Source organism: Labeo rohita, unplaced genomic scaffold (assembly GCF_022985175.1).
Source record: "Labeo rohita strain BAU-BD-2019 unplaced genomic scaffold, IGBB_LRoh.1.0 scaffold_1511, whole genome shotgun sequence".
In the NCBI taxonomy this organism is placed as follows: Eukaryota; Metazoa; Chordata; class Actinopteri; order Cypriniformes; family Cyprinidae; genus Labeo; species Labeo rohita.
In genome coordinates this window covers 10,708-18,819 of record NW_026127683.1, presented here as the reverse complement: position 1 = coordinate 18,819, position 8,112 = coordinate 10,708, and the positions used below count along the sequence as shown (strand labels likewise).

Here is an 8,112-nt window from a genome sequence, read left to right as displayed (position 1 = left end):
CCGTCAAAGGAACGAGCAGGTTCCACCAAGTTTTAAACCCGAATCGCTTTAAACCCGAAAGGCGACGGACCCTCGAGCGTCTGGACGGAGTGCAAAAACAACACACGACTCCTCTCTGCCAAAAACAGGGACCTTCAGTCTAACGCTCCCCCAACTGAGCTATTTCGGCAACGGCACCAAAGGCCACTCTCTAACCGACATTGACACTGTAAGACCACAAGCAGGACGACGTCAATCCTACCTAATGATGCTGTTCAACTGAGCCAAAGAAAGCAGCGCTTTTGAAGCTGCAGCCGGGCTCGTCCGGGATTTGAACCCGGGACCTCTCGCACCCTAAGCGAGAATCATACCCCTAGACCAACGAGCCACCTGCTGTCGCGTTCTCCTGTGGTTGGCAAATGCAAACAGAAGAAGCACATGGCTGCGAACAAAACAAAAAAACAACAGCAAAAAAATCCTTTTTGCCGTTTCTCCACCAGCTTGGGCTGCCCTCTTAATCGAATGTTGCCCAAAAAACCAACAGGCTGGGTTCGATCACAGATGGCCTCAACGGATGCGCTTCAAAGAAAGACGCTCCGCAGCCAGAGGCGGGCTCGTCCGGGATTTCAACCCGGGACCTCTCGCACCCTAAGCGAGAATCATACCCCTAGACCAACGAGCCACCTGTCCCGAGCTGCCGCCCGGCCATGTGCTTCACTGCGCTCCTGGCTTCAGGCGCTCAGACATCCCGCTTCTGCAGTTGGCAAGTGTAGAAGAAGGGCACATGTGACTGGGTGGATTTCTGAGAAGCCCGTTTCTGCCGTACCTTCACTACCATGGCCTGCCTTCTCAGTTTAATGTTGATTAACACGTCAAAAGCAAAGGACACGAGGCTGAATTAAATGGCACAAGGCTACATTGCAGCACAGCCACACACGTCATCCTGTTTTTACTGGAGAGCAATTGTTCGAGGTCTGCCCAAGACAACGGTGATATTAGTCAGCTCAGTTTAGGACAACGTTGTTTCAGTCTAGATTAGCGCGTTTTGGCGTTGTGGCGTAGACTCTTCAGTAACGAGCGCTGCCCGTCAAAGGAACGAGCAGGTTCCACCAAGTTTTAAACCCGAATCGCTGGATTCGGAGTCCAGAGAGCTAATCGTTACATCGCGGAACCGAGCGGTGACAGCGGTGTCCGCCCTTCTGTTTGCAGGGTAGAAACAAGTCTGACCGCAGCGTCCAGAAAGGCAACGGACCCTCGAGCGTCAGGACGACGTCAATCCTACCTAATGATGCTGTGCAACTGAGCAAAAGAATTTTTTGACATTTTTTAAATCAATGTATGTTGAGAACAGGAGGCCTCAAAACGGTCTCTGCTGCCCAAGGGCAACACTGCGCAGTATGGGCTTCACAAAATGCCAAAAGCCACGACTCTGGTGGGACTCGAACCCACAACCTTTGAATGGCCTCTTCCGGCAGCCTAGAAGTCCAATGCGCTATCCATTGCGCCACAGAGCCCGACGGAGCACCAGGCTGGGCCTCGTCAAGGCTTTTCTTCCGTATTTGTGCCCGTCTATCGCACGTCGAGTCGATCGCAGGTCGAGTCGATCGCTGTGTGGGCAGAAAGACAGGTCCTCGGGTCTCTGTGCAACTGATGCCTGGTTCAAAAGCATACAGCATCCTCGGGGTCGACTGTCCAGGTGAGGGGGGTGGTGGCGCCAGAGAAACCGCCCACTGTCCTCACGCTCCGCATTTGCCATCCTGTTTCGGAAAAGCCCGCGCTCAGCTGTATTGAGGCGCACAGCAAAGGCTCCGCTGGGATTCGAACCCAGGATCTCCTGTTTACGAGACAGGCGCTTTAACCAACTAAGCCACGGCGCCCCGTCCCTATGACGGTTCCGACGGGCCAGCATTCTTCGGCAACAGCCGAGGGCTGGTTTGCAAGCAAAACCACCTGCTGCTGCGCTGCAACACCGTTTGCGTTGCGTTCTCGGGAAGAAAAGCCACGGCCTCCAAGGAGGTGCCATAGCTCTCTGAAAGGCACCGCTGGGATTTGAACCCAGGATCTCCTGTTTACAAGACAGGCGCTTTGACCAGCTAAGCCACGGCGCCCCGTTGCTGTGACGGTTCCGCCCGGGCCAACATTCTTCGACAACAGCCGAGGGCTGGTTCGGAAACGAAACCACCTGCTGCTGCTCTGTTTGCGTTGCCGAGGGCTGGTTTGCAACCGAAACCACCTGCTGCTGCACTGCACCACTGTTTGCGTTGCGTTCTCGGGAAGAAAAGCCACGGAGGTGCCAGAGCTCCCCAAAAGGCACCGCTGGGATTCGAACCCAGGATCTCCTGTTTACTAGACAGGCGCTTTAACCAACTAAGCCACGGCGCCATTCTGCACATGAGGGCTGGGGAGGGCGGCTCAGAGGATCAAAGCATCTAGGCAAGAGGCCAGTGTCCAGGTGCTGTGCGGCTAAAAAGGCTTTGTTGACAACTGACTGGGGGTGGCCAGCTAGTCTCTGCGTTTGTTGGCCAAGCGTGGCCAAGCGTCCAGCATTTGAAAGACTACATTGCAGCACAGCCACACACGTCATCCTGTTTTTACTGGAGAGCAATTGTTCGATGTCTGCAGAAGACAACGGTGATATTAGTCAGCTCAATTTAGGTCAACGTTGTTTCAGTCTAGATTAGCGCGTTTTGGCGTTGTTTGGACGTACTTCACTGCGCTGCTGGTAAAGAAAGCGGGATCCACGGCTAATCCTCTAAAACAAGGTTTTCAGAGCTGCAGCCGGGCTCGTCCGGGATTTGAACCCGGGACCTCTCGCACCCAGCGAGAATCATACCCCTAGACCAACGAGCCACAAGTGTTGCCCGCACAAGACAACGGTGAGATTAGTCAGCTCGATTTAGGTCAACGTCGTTTCAGTCTAGATTATGCTGTGGTGTTTTGAGCAAAAGACTCTTTTTTGACGCTTTTTAAATCAAATGTTGAGAACAGCAGGTTCCACCAAGTTTTAAACCCGCCCGCTTTAAACCCTGCGCAGTATGGGACCCACAAAATGTCTGGACTCTGGTGGGACTGCAAGAACAACCTTTGAATGGCCTCTTGCCAAAAACAGGGACCTTCCAGTCTAACGCTCCCCCAACTGAGCTACCAGGCAACGGCACCAAAGGCCACTATTCTAACCGACATTGACACTGTAAGACCACAAGCAGGACGACGTCAATCCTACCTAATGATGCTGTTCAACTGAGCCAAAGATGCCAGCGCTTTTGAAGCTGCAGCCGGGCTCGTCCCGGGATTTGAACGGGACCTCTCGCACCCTAAGCGAGAATCATGGCCCCTAGAGAAACGAGCCACCTGCTGTCGCGTTCTCCTGTGGTTGGCAAATGCAAACAGAAGAAGCACATGGCTGCGAACAAAACAAAAAAAAACAACAGCAAAAAAATCCTTTTTGCCGTTTCTCCAACCAGCTTGGGCTGCCCTCTTAATCGAATGTTGCCCAAAAACCAACAGGCTGGGTTCGATCACAGATGGCCTCAACGGATGCGCTTCAAAGAAAGACGCTCCGCAGCCAGAGGCGGGCTCGTCCGGGATTTCAACCCAGGACCTCTCGCACCCTAAGCGAGAATCATTCTTCTAGACCAACAGCCACCTGCTGCAAGCGTTCTCCTGTGGTTGGCAAATGCAAACAGAAGAAGCACATGGCTGCGAACAAAACAAAAAGGTGCAGCAAAAAAATCTCTGAAAGGCACCGTTTCTCCATTTGAACCCAGGCTGCCCTGTTTACAAGGCAATGTTGCCCAAAAAACCAACAGGCTGTAAACGGTTCCGCCCGGGCCAACATTCTTCGACAACAACGGAGGGCTGGTTCAAAGAAACCACCTGCTGCTGCTCGCAGCCAGTTGCCGAGGGCTGGTTTTCAACCGAAACCACCTGCTGCTGCACTGCACCACTGTTTGCGTTGCGTTCTCGGGAAGAAAAGCCACGGAGGTGCCACCTGTCCCAAGCTGCCGCCTGGGATTCGAACACAGGATCTCCTGGCTTCAGGCGCTCAGACATCCCGCGGCTGCAGTTGGCAAGTGAGGGCTGGGGCACATGTGACTGGGTGGATTTCTGAGGCAAGAGGCCAGTTTCCAGGTGCTTCACTACCATGGCCTGCCTTCTCAGTTTAATGTTGATTAACACGTCAAAAGCAAAGGACACGAGGCTGAATTAAATGGCACAAGGCTACATTGCAGCACAGCCACACACGTCATCCTGTTTTTACTGGAGAGCAATTGTTCGAGGTCTGCCCAAGACAACGGTGATATTAGTCAGCTCAGTTTAGGACAACGTTGTTTCAGTCTAGATTAGCGCGTTTTGGCGTTGTGGCGTACTTCACTCTTGCTGGTAAAAAGGATTGACGGCTAATCCTCTGAAGGCAAGGTTTTCAGAAGGAACGTCCGGGATTTGCAGGTTCCACCAAGTTTTAAACCCGAATCGCTTTAAACCCGCAGCTGCTGCCCGTCAAAAACGACGGACCAAGTTTTAAACCCGCGTCTGGACGGAGAGCGTCTGGGGAGTGCAAGAACAACACACGACTCCTCTCTGCCAAAAACAGGGACCTTCAGTCTAACGCTCCCCCAACTGAGCTATTTCGGCAACGGCACCAAAGGCCACTCTCTAACCGACATTGACACTGTAAGACCACAAGCAGGACGACGTCAATCCTACCTAATGATGCTGTTCAACTGAGCCAAAGAAAGCAGCGCTTTTGAAGCTGCAGCCGGGCTCGTCCGGGATTTGAACCCGGGACCTCTCGCACCCTAAGCGAGAATCATACCCCTAGACCAACGAGCCACCTGCTGTCGCGTTCTCCTGTGGTTGGCAAATGCAAACAGAAGAAGCACATGGCTGCGAACAAAACAAAAAAACACAGCAAAAAACAGCAAAAAAATCCTTTTTGCCGTTTCTCCACCAGCTTGGGCTGCCCTCTTAATCGAATGTTGCCCAAAAAACCAACAGGCTGGGTTCGATCACAGATGGCCTCAACGGATGCGCTTCAAAGAAAGACGCTCCGCAGCCAGAGGCGGGCTCGTCCGGGATTTCAACCCGGGACCTCTCGCACCCTAAGCGAGAATCATACCCCTAGACCAACGAGCCACCTGTCCCGAGCTGCCGCCCGGCCATGTGCTTCACTGCGCTCCTGGCTTCAGGCGCTCAGACATCCCGCTTCTGCAGTTGGCAAGTGTAGAAGAAGGGCACATGTGACTGGGTGGATTTCTGAGAAGCCCGTTTCTGCCGTACCTTCACTACCATGGCCTGCCTTCTCAGTTTAATGTTGATTAACACGTCAAAAGCAAAGGACACGAGGCTGAATTAAATGGCACAAGGCTACATTGCAGCACAGCCACACACGTCATCCTGTTTTTACTGGAGAGCAATTGTTCGAGGTCTGCCCAAGACAACGGTGATATTAGTCAGCTCAGTTTAGGACAACGTTGTTTCAGTCTAGATTAGCGCGTTTTGGCGTTGTGGCGTAGACTCTTCAGTAACGAGCGCTGCCCGTCAAAGGAACGAGCAGGTTCCACCAAGTTTTAAACCCGAATCGCTGGATTCGGAGTCCAGAGAGCTAATCGTTACATCGCGGAACCGAGCGGTGACAGCGGTGTCCGCCCTTCTGTTTGCAGGGTAGAAACAAGTCTGACCGCAGCGTCCAGAAAGGCAACGGACCCTCGAGCGTCAGGACGACGTCAATCCTACCTAATGATGCTGTGCAACTGAGCAAAAGAATTTTTTGACATTTTTTAAATCAATGTATGTTGAGAACAGGAGGCCTCAAAACGGTCTCTGCTGCCCAAGGGCAACACTGCGCAGTATGGGCTTCACAAAATGCCAAAAGCCACGACTCTGGTGGGACTCGAACCCACAACCTTTGAATGGCCTCTTCCGGCAGCCTAGAAGTCCAATGCGCTATCCATTGCGCCACAGAGCCCGACGGAGCACCAGGCTGGGCCTCGTCAAGGCTTTTCTTCCGTATTTGTGCCCGTCTATCGCAGGTCGAGTCGATCGCTGTGTGGGCAGAAAGACAGGTCCTCGGGTCTCTGTGCAACTGATGCCTGGTTCAAAAGCATACAGCGTCCTCGGGGTCGACTGTCCAGGTGAGGGGGGTGGTGGCGCCAGAGAAACCGCCCACTGTCCTCACGCTCCGCATTTGCCATCCTGTTTCGGAAAAGCCCGCGCTCAGCTGTATTGAGGCGCACAGCAAAGGCTCCGCTGGGATTCGAACCCAGGATCTCCTGTTTACGAGACAGGCGCTTTAACCAACTAAGCCACGGCGCCCCGTCCCTATGACGGTTCCGACGGGCCAGCATTCTTCGGCAACAGCCGAGGGCTGGTTTGCAAGCAAAACCACCTGCTGCTGCGCTGCAACACCGTTTGCGTTGCGTTCTCGGGAAGAAAAGCCACGGCCTCCAAGGAGGTGCCATAGCTCTCTGAAAGGCACCGCTGGGATTTGAACCCAGGATCTCCTGTTTACAAGACAGGCGCTTTGACCAGCTAAGCCACGGCGCCCCGTTGCTGTGACGGTTCCGCCCGGGCCAACATTCTTCGACAACAGCCGAGGGCTGGTTCGGAAACGAAACCACCTGCTGCTGCTCTGTTTGCGTTGCCGAGGGCTGGTTTGCAACCGAAACCACCTGCTGCTGCACTGCACCACTGTTTGCGTTGCGTTCTCGGGAAGAAAAGCCACGGAGGTGCCAGAGCTCCCCAAAAGGCACCGCTGGGATTCGAACCCAGGATCTCCTGTTTACTAGACAGGCGCTTTAACCAACTAAGCCACGGCGCCATTCTGCACATGAGGGCTGGGGAGGGCGGCTCAGAGGATCAAAGCATCTAGGCAAGAGGCCAGTGTCCAGGTGCTGTGCGGCTAAAAGGCTTTGTTGACAACTGACTGGGGGTGGCCAGCTAGTCTCTGCGTTTGTTGGCCAAGCGTGGCCAAGCGTCCAGCATTTGAAAGACTACATTGCAGCACAGCCACACACGTCATCCTGTTTTTACTGGAGAGCAATTGTTCGATGTCTGCAGAAGACAACGGTGATATTAGTCAGCTCAATTTAGGTCAACGTTGTTTCAGTCTAGATTAGCGCGTTTTGGCGTTGTTTGGCCGTACTTCACTGCGCTGCTGGTAAAGAAAGCGGGATTGACGGCTAATCCTCTGAAACAAGGTTTTCAGAGCTGCAGCCGGGCTCGTCCGGGATTTGAACCCGGGACCTCTCGCACCCGAAGCGAGAATCATACCCCTAGACCAACGAGCCAAAGTGTTGCCCGCACAAGACAACGGTGAGATTAGTCAGCTCGATTTAGGTCAACGTCGTTTCAGTCTAGATTAGCTCGTTTTGGTGTTTTGGCGTAGACTCTTCAGTAACGAGCGCTGCCCGTCAAAGGAACGAGCAGGTTCCACCAAGTTTTAAACCCGAATCGCTTTAAACCCGAAAGGCGACGGACCCTCGAGCGTCTGGACGGAGTGCAAAAACAACACACGACTCCTCTCTGCCAAAAACAGGGACCTTCAGTCTAACGCTCCCCCAACTGAGCTATTTCGGCAACGGCACCAAAGGCCACTCTCTAACCGACATTGACACTGTAAGACCACAAGCAGGACGACGTCAATCCTACCTAATGATGCTGTTCAACTGAGCCAAAGAAAGCAGCGCTTTTGAAGCTGCAGCCGGGCTCGTCCGGGATTTGAACCCGGGACCTCTCGCACCCTAAGCGAGAATCATACCCCTAGACCAACGAGCCACCTGCTGTCGCGTTCTCCTGTGGTTGGCAAAAATGTTGCCCAAAAACCAACAGGCTGGGTTCGATCACAGATGGCCTCAACGGATGCGCTTCAAAGAAAGACGCTCCGCAGCCAGAGGCGGGCTCGTCCGGGATTTCAACCCGGGACCTCTCGCACCCTAAGCGAGAATCACACCCCTAGACCAACGAGCCACCTGTCCCGAGCTGCCGCCCGGCCATGTGCTTCACTGCGCTCCTGGCTTCAGGCGCTCAGACATCCCGCTTCTGCAGTTGGCAAGTGTAGAAGAAGGGCACATGTGACTGGGTGGATTTCTGAGAAGCCCGTTTCTGCCGTACCTTCACTACCATGGCCTGCCT

The 8,112-nt window shown here is 53.8% G+C and overlaps 15 non-coding genes across 15 annotated transcripts; all 15 read right to left on the bottom strand.

Annotated features, from left to right (window-relative positions):
* Positions 1–295: 295 nt before the first annotated feature.
* Positions 296–367, bottom strand: trnap-agg (transfer RNA proline (anticodon AGG)). The gene has a single exon. It is a non-coding gene; the product is annotated as a tRNA-Pro (tRNA).
* A 222-nt stretch (positions 368–589) lies between these two features.
* On the bottom strand, positions 590–661 carry trnap-agg (transfer RNA proline (anticodon AGG)). Its single transcript has one exon. It is a non-coding gene; the product is annotated as a tRNA-Pro (tRNA).
* A 742-nt stretch (positions 662–1,403) lies between these two features.
* Positions 1,404–1,493, bottom strand: trnar-ucu (transfer RNA arginine (anticodon UCU)). Its single transcript is given in 2 exon segments — positions 1,404–1,439; positions 1,457–1,493. It is a non-coding gene; the product is annotated as a tRNA-Arg (tRNA).
* Positions 1,494–1,782: 289 nt separating this feature from the next.
* On the bottom strand, positions 1,783–1,856 carry trnat-cgu (transfer RNA threonine (anticodon CGU)). Its single transcript has one exon. It is a non-coding gene; the product is annotated as a tRNA-Thr (tRNA).
* Positions 1,857–2,013: 157 nt separating this feature from the next.
* Positions 2,014–2,087, bottom strand: trnat-ugu (transfer RNA threonine (anticodon UGU)). The gene has a single exon. It is a non-coding gene; the product is annotated as a tRNA-Thr (tRNA).
* A 200-nt stretch (positions 2,088–2,287) lies between these two features.
* trnat-agu (transfer RNA threonine (anticodon AGU)) lies at positions 2,288–2,361 on the bottom strand. Its single transcript has one exon. It is a non-coding gene; the product is annotated as a tRNA-Thr (tRNA).
* A 398-nt stretch (positions 2,362–2,759) lies between these two features.
* On the bottom strand, positions 2,760–2,829 carry trnap-ggg (transfer RNA proline (anticodon GGG)). The gene has a single exon. It is a non-coding gene; the product is annotated as a tRNA-Pro (tRNA).
* A 1,911-nt stretch (positions 2,830–4,740) lies between these two features.
* On the bottom strand, positions 4,741–4,812 carry trnap-agg (transfer RNA proline (anticodon AGG)). Its single transcript has one exon. It is a non-coding gene; the product is annotated as a tRNA-Pro (tRNA).
* A 231-nt stretch (positions 4,813–5,043) lies between these two features.
* Positions 5,044–5,115, bottom strand: trnap-agg (transfer RNA proline (anticodon AGG)). The gene has a single exon. It is a non-coding gene; the product is annotated as a tRNA-Pro (tRNA).
* Positions 5,116–5,857: 742 nt separating this feature from the next.
* trnar-ucu (transfer RNA arginine (anticodon UCU)) lies at positions 5,858–5,947 on the bottom strand. The gene is given in 2 exon segments: positions 5,858–5,893; positions 5,911–5,947. It is a non-coding gene; the product is annotated as a tRNA-Arg (tRNA).
* A 273-nt stretch (positions 5,948–6,220) lies between these two features.
* Positions 6,221–6,294, bottom strand: trnat-cgu (transfer RNA threonine (anticodon CGU)). Its single transcript has one exon. It is a non-coding gene; the product is annotated as a tRNA-Thr (tRNA).
* A 157-nt stretch (positions 6,295–6,451) lies between these two features.
* Positions 6,452–6,525, bottom strand: trnat-ugu (transfer RNA threonine (anticodon UGU)). Its single transcript has one exon. It is a non-coding gene; the product is annotated as a tRNA-Thr (tRNA).
* A 200-nt stretch (positions 6,526–6,725) lies between these two features.
* On the bottom strand, positions 6,726–6,799 carry trnat-agu (transfer RNA threonine (anticodon AGU)). The gene has a single exon. It is a non-coding gene; the product is annotated as a tRNA-Thr (tRNA).
* Positions 6,800–7,196: 397 nt separating this feature from the next.
* On the bottom strand, positions 7,197–7,268 carry trnap-cgg (transfer RNA proline (anticodon CGG)). The gene has a single exon. It is a non-coding gene; the product is annotated as a tRNA-Pro (tRNA).
* Positions 7,269–7,683: 415 nt separating this feature from the next.
* trnap-agg (transfer RNA proline (anticodon AGG)) lies at positions 7,684–7,755 on the bottom strand. The gene has a single exon. It is a non-coding gene; the product is annotated as a tRNA-Pro (tRNA).
* Positions 7,756–8,112: the final 357 nt, after the last annotated feature.